Consider the following 12498-nt stretch of genomic DNA (forward strand, 5'->3'; position numbering starts at 1 on the left):
TATAGAAGAATAAAAAGTCCTAAGCTAGATTTAAATTGATAGTTGGGTAAAATATTGCGGCTTTAGTTTGGACTTCACATGAAAAATGCAAGGCGAGGTGTGGGATGCCGTGAGAAGAAGAACTGAGAAAATTGGTCCAAACACGTAGGATTTATGAGACTTTAGGGCATGTTTTTATCTCTAGCCATGTGGCCCCCTTTAGGCTTGGCTTTTAGTCCTAACAAAGTTGATTAGAACATTAAAAATTGTCATTAGTTGTTTAGATTTGTCACTTTCGATATGCAACAAGATATTGCTAATACTTTGAATTTGGAAACATTCTTTTCTATATGCCTAACCGCCCATGGAAACAATGGCCTTTTCATGTCCCTTAATTTTTGTGCTTACGTGTGTTGAGTTGTGTTTTTTCCTCTCCTTTTACTCTTTAAAAAAAAATGTGTTATATATAAGATTTTTTTGTCATACTTCATAAAAAAAAAAATTACAAATTATTTTTAAATTTAAAAAATACTTTTTTTTAGCCTGGTTTGAAAAGGTTTTCAAATATAATTAAAAAGATCGTTTTTTAGCAAATTTTCAATTACTTTTAAGAGTAAATATCTATTTGAAAAAAAAAAACCAAAAAAAACAAAATAACAGTTTTTTGGAATTGCTACAAGGGAAAGTATTATATACTTATGTATAACACAAAAATTATTAACATTAATTTTACTTAGATTCTTAGAGATTTGATGTAAGTACGTGGAATCATCGTTGATATGATAATTTCAAATTTCATCGAATAATAATTTTATAAATTTATTTTTTTATAAGATTTATTTTTTAGGGAGATTTTAGATAAATGTATTTAACATTTCTCTTAAAAATAAATTTTATAGATGAAACTATTTTTGATTAGAAACTTATTAAGTATGTATTTTGAGTTAGAAAATTGTCACATGTTTTTTGAGTAAAAAATCTTTTTTGATTTTAAAAAAAAGTCATTTTCAAGCACGATTTTTTAACCAAGCGTCTCTAAAAATAAATGTGCTTGATAAATTATTTTTAAAAACACTTTTCAAAAAAGGAAACCAATCATGGAATCGTGGTTTAATATATATCTACACTAAATCTAAGAAGGTGTTAATAAAATTAACCCAAATTATTAAAGTGTTTTCCATATTTTCAATGTTTGTTCAAAACACTTTACTTAAAAAATAGTTTGTTTTATAGAAAAAGTTGTATAAAACTATTTTCAATCAAAAAGCTATTAAATATGTATTTTGAGTTAGAAAATTGTGATATATTTTTTGATTCAAAAATCTTTTTTTATTTTAAAAAGCAAAAAATCGTTTTCAAAAATCATTTTCAAGCACAATTTTTTAACAAAACCTCGATAGTCTCCAGAGATAAAGCTGTTAGACACATTATTTTTAAAAATATTTTTAACAAATAGAAATCAATCATGAAATCGTGGCTTTACTATATGTAGACTATTTTTTAACAAAGCTTGGATAGTCTCCAAAGATAAAGGTGTTAGACAAATTATTTTTAAAAACATTTTTAACAAAAAGAAACCAATCATGGAATCGTGGCTTATATAGACTAAATCTAAGAGTGTGTTAATAAAATTAACCTAAATTATTAAAGTATTTTTTTATAATTTCAATATTTGCTCAAAACACTTTACTTAAAATATAATTTGTTTTTTTAAAAAAATTGACGTAAAACTATTTTCCGTCATAAACCCAATAAATATTTATTTTGAGTTAGAAAATTATAATATATTTTTTAATTCAAATTTTTTTTTATTTTAAAAAGCAAAAAATCATTTTCAAGCACAATTTTTTAACAAAGCCTTGATAGTCTCTAAAGATAAAGGTGTTAGATAAATTATTTTTAAAAACATTTTTAACAAAAAGAAACCAATCATGAAATCGTGACTTACTCATATGTAGACTAAATCTAAGAGTGTGTTAGTAAAATTAACCTAAATTATTAAAGTATTTTTCATACTTTCAATATTTGTTCAAATCACTTTACTTAAAAAATAATTTGTTTTTCAAAAAAAAATTGACATAAAACTATTTTCGGTCATAAACCCATTAAATATGTATTTTGAGTTAGAAAATTGTAATATATTTTCTGATTCAAAAATCTTTTTTTATTTTAAAAAACAAAAAATGGTTTTCAAAAATCATTTTTTTTTTTTAACAAAGCCTTGATAGTCTACAAGATAAAGGTGTTAGACAAATTATTTTTAAAAACAATTTTAACGAAAAGAAATCAATCATGAAATCGTGGCTTACTCCTATGTAGACTAAATCTAAGAGCGAGTTAATAAAATTAACCTAAATTATTAAAGTAGTTTTCATCCTTTCAATATTTGCTCAAAAAACTTTACTTAAAGAATAATTTATTTTTTTATTTTAAAAAAATTGACTTAAAACTATTTTCGAATATAAACCCATTAAAATATGTATTTTGTGTTAGAAAATTGTAATATATTTTTTCTGATTCAAAAATCTTTTTTTATTTTAAACAGTAAAAAATCGTTTTTAAAAATCATTTTCAAACACAATTTTTTAACAAAGCCTTGATAATGTCCAAAAGTAAAGATATTAGATAAATTATTTTTAAAAACATCTTTAATAAAAAGAAATCAATCATGGAATCATGGGTTATGTAGACTAAATCTAAGAGTGTGTTAATAAAATTAACCTAAATTATTAGAGTATTTTTCATACTTTCAATATTTGCTCAAAACACTTTACTTAAAATATAATTTGTTTTTAAACTATTTTCAGTCATAAACCCATTAAATATGTATTTTGAGTCAGAAAATTGTAATATATTTTCTGATTCAAAAATCTTTTTTGATTTTAAAAATCAAAAAATCATTTTCAAGCACGACCTTTTAATAAAGCCGTGATACTCGCTAAAAATAAGGTGTTCGATAAATTATTTTTAGAAACTTTTTTCAAAAGCACAAAACAAAACAAAAATCACATCACCATTTTTCGGCATTCATTTCCATTGAAATCATGATTTTACCGTGTACGTTTGTGTCCTCATTCAGACAGGACATGGAATCTTTTTTTCAGCCCCTAAATGTTCTGTAACTGTCACAATCAATTGTACAATCCATCTCTTCCAAGATCTGCCCAATCCCTTGAATTCATTTCCTACAGGAAAACAATGGTTTTTTCACGTCACCCTACTTTTCAAATTGCATCCAAAGGGAGAATTGTGCTTTGTTTCGGACCCAAAAATTAACATTTGGTCCTTCAATCACATATATTTAAGTTCAAACATATAAGATAGTAATGGATAAAAATACCTACTTGACTCATTTTTGTCTTTATTCTACCACTTGCCACTCTTCTTTCTTTTTTAACCATTTTTTTATTTTTTATTTTTTTAAAACTCTTTTATAAATAATTAAAAAATTACATTATTTTTTATTTTTAAATTATAAATAAACAAAAATTATATTAATGATTCAAATACTATTTTACACTTTTTAAAAAAATATTAATTTAAATAAATAAAAATTATCTTTTATATTTATTTTTATCGTTTATATTTTAGAAGTAAATAATTTAATGATTAAAATACCATTTAAAATAAATATATTCACTATTTTATTTTTTTTATACTAAAAAGTATTTTAAAGTTTTTTTTACTATTATAAAATAAAAAGTTCAAATTTTTTTTTAATCTTCTTCTTTCCTTATTTTAACAACTTTTTGAACATGACTTTTAGTAATAAATTATATAAAATGCTACAAATTTGTTTATTAAGGATTTTTTTTTAATGATTTGAATTAATTGAAAATTTATTAAAATAAGAAAAAGAAAAATAAAGAAATGGGATGGATTGAGAGTTTTTATTTTAAGTATTCGATTAAAATGAGGATGATGGAGAGTTTTTATTTTAAGTACTCAATTAAAATGTTTTCATATGACCTAATTTTAGAAGTGGATTATATCAATACATAGTAGAGATTGATTTTTTTATATATATAAAAAGGTTGAAAGATATATTTACTTATTTTAAATGAAAACAAGTAACTAAAAATTATATAGATTATATTTGAGTTTGGTTTTAAAATATTTTTCTAATTTTTATTTTTATTTTCTATATTGCCTCTTTTTGAAAATACGTTTAAGTTATGACAAATATAAAATTAATGTCATTGTACAAGGGTATTATACTAATTGTACAAGGGAAATGTGCTAAGTGTACAAGGGTGTACAAGGCTCCTAATAGGTTTTATACGATTTTTAAACAACTTGAATTTGATATTAAGACGATTATTGATAGTTTTTTTTTCTTTTTGTTACCAAACTATTTCATTAAGACATTCCCTACAAAAATTAACACATAAGAAATAAAATTTTGAGTTATTTGAGTTATTGTACAAGGTATTACATTAACTGTACAAGACAAATTTACTAATTGTACAAGGATGTACAAGACTACTTTTTGTTAAGGATTTCAAGTGATTTTAAAAAATTTTCCTATTTTTTTCCACTCAAAGATTTTTTCCCCCACTCAAATTCTCTCACTCAAGAATTGTTTCGAATTTTATTTTTAAATTTCATCATCAAAAATTTGTAATTGCATATTTTGTTTTTGTAGTTTTAGCAATGTTATTTCTTTTCACTATATATTTTTTTTTGTGAAATTTTATCCAAATGAATCTATATTTAAAATTATAATCATATTTATCAAAAATTTTACTAAGATTATCTTTAATTCTTTTAATATATTTATACTCATTTATTTAAAAAATGAAAAACTAATTTTTTTTTTTTTTTTTTTGTAAACATGTTCTATTACCTTTCAAGTAAAAAATTAGATAAGTTTCAAAGTCAATAAATAAAAAAATTAAATATCACTTTCAATAATTTTTAGATAAAATTTTATATAATATATTTTATTTGAAACTTAATTTTTAAAGTTTAACTAAAAAATTGTATTGACAATTTTCTTGTTGTGGGTCAAAATACTTTGCATTAGTCTATCTAGATAAGAAAAATTATTAATATAATATTAGAATTTCATATCTTAGTTATTTTTTTTCAACAAATTTATCTTTTTAAAAATTTTAAAATAAAAACATTAAAATTAAAAAGCTAAAAAGATATATATATATATATATATATATATAATAAAGTGAAGTGATAATTAATTTTAAATTTTTTTAAAATATGGTTAATGTAGAAAATATAAAAAATAATTAAAAATAAGAGAAAAATATAGATGAAAGGGTAATATAAATTTAAAATAAAAAATGAAAATTAAACTAAAAGATAAATACAAAAAGATAAAAAATATTTGGATGAAAAATCCCAAAATTTTTATCATTGCTTTTAATAAGAGTAAAATGATTCAATATCTTTAAAAATGAAAAATAAAAAAATATTATTGTTTTTTATTTGACATAAAATAGAAATATATATTGGAATAAAAAGGAAAAAAAAAGTTAGAAATGAGTAATATTTAATAGGGAATAGAAAAGGAAAAAAACACAAAAAAAAATTAAAATTCACACTCACTTGTACGCATATAAGGGATAAGGGTATTTTAGGAATTAATGAAAGACAATATCCTTCATCTTAATTTTCATACTTTGTTTGGGTCTTGGCCTTAAATATGGGTGGTTGGAGGACCAAATGTTAATTTTTGGGTCCAACTGGGCCCAAAACACAATTCTCCCTACATTCTATCATAATTTTATTTTGATAAATTGTTAATTATATATTTTTATTTTTTTATTTTTTTCCATATTTGTCACATGAATTTTTAATTTTTTTTTTAAAAAAAAGAAGTGCCCAATCATTTTATTTTTATTTTTTATAATATTTATTGCTTTAATTATTTTATTTTAAACTTTTTAAAAATGATTGTAAAATAAGTAAAATATAAAAAAACTAACAAGTTTTTAGTAATTTATAAATATAAGTTTTCAGTAAAAATTAATTTGATAATATAAATTATAAATATAATTTTGAAATTTTAACAATTTAAATGAATGAACAACAAAAATTGGCCGATTTTTAAAATAAACTTCTAAAGAAAATGTTTTAAATGAAATCTTATTTAAAATTTTGAATGATTTAATTTTTTATTTAAAAAGTAATAAAATTAATATTTTTTAAAGTTTTAAAATAAATTAATACAAATATATTAAAAAATTAAGATAATTTTAGTTAGTAAATATTAATTGAGACAACAAAATTTTATTTAATTTAAAGTTATCCAAACAAAGATATCAATCATGACTTATAAAAGCAACCTTTTATGAGTGTCTAATATTTTGATAACTGAATATATATATAGATATATATATATATATATATATATATTTTGACGGAATTGGCAACTTGCTCAATATTAGACAATAAAAATTATCAGCAATTAAATTTTATGAAGACATTAAAAATATCATACAAAGATTCTTAAAAAAAAAAACTTGTAAAAGTTTTGAATTTTTTTTAAAAAATAATGAAATTACCAATAATATAAAGTTATTTAAATATATATATATATATACTTTTAAAAAAATTGTGATGAAAAATATCTAAAAAAAAATATGAATTTTGAAAATATTAACCCAATACTCACATGAAAATATATTTTATTAAAGGGTATATTATACTTTACTCTTTTAATGTTTTGTTCATTGCCTCCTTAAGGTCAAAATCGAGTAATGTACTTTTCATACTTTATAATTGCATGATGTGCATTTTTGGAGTGACGATGTGCATGTGTTCTTCACGTGACTTATTTAAATGAGAGCAAAATGGTCATTTCATTTAAAAAAATCTCAAAACCCTAACCCACCTCTTCATTCCTTCGTTCATTCATCCCTTCAATCTCCGCCGTCTATCCTACCTCAATTGTTGTTGGCATTGTTGTGGATCCTTTCACCGACCGCCCATCGCACCACTACCTTGCCATTGTGATTCCACCCTTCTCAAATCCTACATCGTCACTCACCCAAACAAACCCTAGCCCCAACCCCTCCCCTCCCCTATAAATGCATCATTTCGATTATTAGCCGCCAACAAAACCTTGAAATTTAAATGAAAGAAAGCATTAGAAATGCTTAAGAAAAGTTTTTATTTTCAGATTGTTGTTTCTCAAGCATTTTCATTAGATTTGGCAAGGTTGTCATTTGAATTTTGAATTGATTTTCTTTTTGGATTTTTATATTGTTTTTCGATCATTTTTTGTTTGACAATTTGAATTTGGTTGTTTTGGATCATGATGGTGTTTCGATTTAGTGCTTTAACTACTAGGTAAAACAATTTGTTTGATTTTTTTTTTTTTTGTGAATCTGTTTATTTTTTAAGACATTGCAAATGCATTTGGTTGTCGACAAAATGTCATTTCTAAAAAACGAAGAAAGGAAGAAGAATGAGGATTGTTAGGGTTTTAGGTAAAACAACTTGTTTGATTATCTGTTTTTTGTGAATCTGTCTATTTTTTAAGACATTGCAACTGTGTTTGGTTGCCGAGAAAATGTCGTTGCTTGAAAACCAAGGAAGGAAGAAAAAAGAGGGTTGTTAGGGTTTTGGAGTTTTAAAATGAAATAACTCTTTTGCCCTCACTTATTAAAAAAAAAGACCATTTTGTCCTCAATCATGCGGAGAACACATATTATTCTATTAAAAAATGTAACGTCATGACTCAGAAAATACACATTATATGCAATTATAAAGTTTGGAAGGTACATTACTCGATTTTGAACTCGAGAGAGCAATGTGCAAAACACGGTATAAGTTGTAGGATAAAGTGTAATAAACCCTTTATTATATTATATTTGTTTTCAAAATATACATTTATTTTAAATTCTATCCTAAAAAACATTAACTTAATATCATTGTAATTAAAATATATAGAAAGAAAAGAAATATTTGTGCTAATATGATCCCTCGTGGAAAACATTACTTCCCATGACTGAAAATTATTAAGAAAAAAAAGGGATTGGTCTATCCCTAAACCAAATTAAAAATAAAATTATTAAATGCAACCAAGTGTGAACTTAAGACTATGATGAGTGGGCTTGATACTAACTGAATGCAACAAATGTCAACCGGCCTTAATGATATGGGCAGGGCTCTCTTTGAATGTATTTATATTAAAAGGTCAACGTAACAGCCACAAAATCAACATGGATTATGGAACATTCCCTAGATTTTAGGAGTCGACGAGCCCGTAAAAAATGTAGGAGTAAAGGTGTGTAAAGATTTTATTAGTTGGTGGCCGTTAAATTGGTAGTTGACCTCCCCACATCCATCCTCTACTCCATGTATTATTATTAGAAATGTATCAATTATTATGTAAGAATTTCATAGTCATGCTAATTTTTATGTTTATTTTATAAAAAATGTTAAGATACTTATCGAAACTCTTAGTCTTCGTCATAAGGCATGCCCTGAATCTACAACCGACAAAGTTATAAATAACTAAAAGTTATAAATAACTAAAATCATGTATAAATAAATGAAATTGAAATACAAAAAGGAATAAGATCAATATTAAAATTAGGGTTTGGGTGCCCAATCAGGACTAACCCGACTCAATCCAACAAAATAAAAAATAAGGAGAATAGTTTATGAGAATTAAATCATCTAAAAACTATCTCTATATAATAATAATAATAATAATAATAAATCATCTCTCTTATATTTTTACTCTTTCTCTGGAAAAAAAAACAGAAAGAATACTCTGTAACGTGATTATCAAATTTTACAGTTTCATTCACAATTTGGGCCCGAGAATTCATGATCATTAAATATGAAGTTTCATCTTTGACCCTTGTTCTATTGATGAAAAAAAATAGTAAAAATAACACCATCCTACGTTAACACATATAAAATAAAATAAGATATAAATATTATTAATTTTATGGATTATAGAATAAAATTAGGTAAACAATAATATTACGGCGGTGGGGGGTACTTGATTAAATTTGACAAATGATAGTAGTAAAATTAAAATAATAATTGGGAATGACGGTAGCCGAAAATCTTTTTGGGGAGGAAGAAGATTTGGTAGTGTACTTGATTGGTTGAATAAATTTGATACGAAGACTTGTTCAACCATATTTTATGGTTGACTCTAAAAGCTTTTATGATACTCTGCAGTCGACGCGGATAGGTAGAACACAAAGCATTTAAAGCTTTGATTTAGTGGGTGAAGGTCCGGACCCATTTGAATTTGCTCCCTCACTCCAAAATAATAACAATAATATATACAATTTTTAAATGATGGTCATAGTGCCCTTTGTGTTTGTTTAACAAGTGAATTATTTTTCATTTTTATTTAATTATTTTTAAATTTATAAAAACTATTGTAATAATTTTTGTAATTAATATTGTTATAATTTTGAAAAATTAATTAAATAGAAAAGAAATATAAATTTGTAAATCATATTATAAATCATAAGTAAGCATGCTTAAATTTTATTTATTTTTTGAAAATTAATTTTAATTATTACAATTTATCTACATAATTTTTTTTTGGAAACTCACTTAGTAGTACAGGATTGAATGGGAATGAGGATAAAGATTCACATTTAAAATGTGGAAAATTTACAAAAAAAAAAAGGCAATTACGTCCCATATTTGGATTTTGGAGGGCCGACACTAGCCGTCCAATTTATTAATTTTTTATGCACCCAAAATTTCTGTTTTATTTCTTTTGCACCTCCAATGTTTTATATAATTGCCAATCAAACTCCCCTCTACTTTTTAAAATTACCAAACAGCCTCATCAATTTTAAAAAATAAAATAAAATCATTTAAAAATAAAAATATTTAAAGAAAAAATGAAAATTATGAGTGTCCGGAGATGAAGACCGACATCAAAGGGCTGTTGTACGGGCATGCGCAGGACACTAATGAGGCCAGGGGCAGTACATGTGCTTGAAGGAGGTTTTTTGTTTTTTTTTTTCTTAAAAAAATGTTTGTAAGTACAAATTTTAATTGGATTTTTTTAAAAAACATTAAATTTGTTTTTCGTATTAATTTTTGTAAGTACAACGTAGACATTTATGGTTTGTAAGGCAAAAGTATGTAGAAATAATATCGAACGCTCTTAAAAGTGTTTGTAAGTACAACGTAGACATTTATGGGTATTGAAAAGGAAGGTGAAAAGCAAGGTATATAGTAAATGCTTTGCAATTCACACACATTTGAGATCCATGTGGACTTCAACAAAAAGAGAAAAAAAAAAAAAAAAAAAACATTATTGTTTGGCTTTGGGTTAGGGTTGAAAATATTTGAATCATATCACAAATTTTATTTTTTATTTTTATTTTCCTTTCTTCTTTTCTAAAAATGTTCAATGAAAATAGAATCGATAAGGGTGCACAAGGTAATACCCATGGGTAATATTAGGTCGTATCATTAGTCAATTTGATTATAAACTTAACATGAGTAAATATTTATATTATGTATAAACATAAATTTTAGGATGGATTTGGTATTTAATGATTTGTAAGTTATTACTTTTAATTAAGTAACTTTTCTTATTACTTAAATGATATTAGGTAGAGCATGATATATATTACAAGCTAATGACAACTATTACTTCAGATCGATAAAAATCTCTTTATTGTCAAATGTTATCATCACAATCATAATAATGTCGATCAAGCCGTTCAATTTGACTTTCGATATAATAAAGTAATGTTAAATTTCTAATTTCTCATCTTCTTTTTTGATCCTTCAAAATAATAATGATAACAAGAAGACAATCTGTTTTATACATAATTATATGTTCTCTTTCAAAGGAACATTCTTTAAAATGGTTACTTTAAATCTATTTTTTGAAAAACTATAACGTCTTTTAAAAACCATCTTTTCAAAAGCCGATTCCCTTTAAATTTATTAATCATGTTAATACTAAAATCGTATTTTGATCAAACACGTTTACTTGAAACATAATAATAACGAGGACAAAGTATCGCTTCTTAAATAATACGAGTTCAGTAAAATTATTTTTTCAAAATACAACTTTAAACAAAACACTTCTTTATAATATATCTTGATACATATCGGATCATTAAACTAAAGTAGATCCATCTTTATTATGATGGATAAGTCATAATTAGCTAGCGATCACAATTAAGGAAATTAAAACACATGCCTAATAGAGTCAATTTAGAACTACAAATCATGTCCTTTATGAGAATGATTTCATGTTGATGCAACTTAAAAAATAAACATGATGTTTTTTTTATTATTATTATTAAAAAAGCAATGTTTCTTTATATTAAGCAACCACCTACCACTTACCTTAAAAAGTGTCGGGGAGTTTCCATGCAATTCTCTTAATCAATTTTTTCTTCTGCCTTAAAAAAATTTACAAAAGAAAATGAAGAAGGAAAATGGAATTCCGTAGACTTAGTTGAGAAAAGTAAAAAGGGAGGATAAAATCAAAGGAAAAAAAAAGACACGAGAAGCTTCTGGGATAGCATGCAAGTATACTTGTTTTGATTTTATTCATACAGCACTTCGAAATGGAAAACACTGATTTTGCAAGCTCTTTACCCAGATGAGAAAAAGAATTTAGAAAGTGCCTTTTTTGACTTGGAAAGCTTTTTATGTTTGAATTTTGACCATAATAATCAACACAACACGTCATGCATGATAAAGAAATTAAGGCATTTTCTCTCATATTGTATCATATTCTATGACTGGAAATTTCTCAAACCAATTTTTTCTTTGCCATGTTGGAGCACAAGTGTTTGAAAATTATGTGCTAAATAAAAAAAAAAACAAAAAAACAAAAAGAACAAAAAGTTAGTTTATGAAAAGTAAGAGTATGTATGTTTAGCTGACCGCGTTTTTTCATGATTTTTGCTTTATAAATGAAAAAAAAAATTGTTTTTATTTTTTGTTTTAGAATTTGATAATATGTTTTAAAAAAACATAGGTATAAAAAAATATTATACTCCTAAATTTTTAAAACAAATTTTGCAATTTCAAAATATATGAACAAGAATAGCTATTGTTATATAATTATTGAACATGTTTTGTTCTAATTTTTTTTTTAAAAAGGAAATTAAAATTATTAAATATGTTAGAAATTAAAATAATTTAAAATATAATTGATTTTCTTTTTTACCCATATAGTCAATAAAAATAAAAGGTATGTATTCGAGTGTTCATTTGAAAATATGTAAAAAAAAAAATGAAACGATCTTTTCATATTTCAAATCATATCATATGATATATCCATTTAAGTCAAAGATAGTACCGGAATATTATCTTTTACTTGAATGAGAATCGCCTTTAAGCAAACAATGTACGAGATTTTAATTATTTCAATAGTTTATATCACAATACACCTTTCTCAATTATAAAAATGGGAGTGTATCCAAATGCACCTAACTCCATCGTATTAGTATTTTTGTTTAGTAGAAGACTTAAATTCATTTAAAAAATAATAATTTTTATTTTATTTTTTTAATTTTTTGATTTCCATGAATGTTGTAT

This window comes from Vitis vinifera, chromosome 16 (genome assembly GCF_030704535.1).
Source record: "Vitis vinifera cultivar Pinot Noir 40024 chromosome 16, ASM3070453v1".
NCBI classification, from domain to species: domain Eukaryota; kingdom Viridiplantae; phylum Streptophyta; class Magnoliopsida; order Vitales; family Vitaceae; genus Vitis; species Vitis vinifera.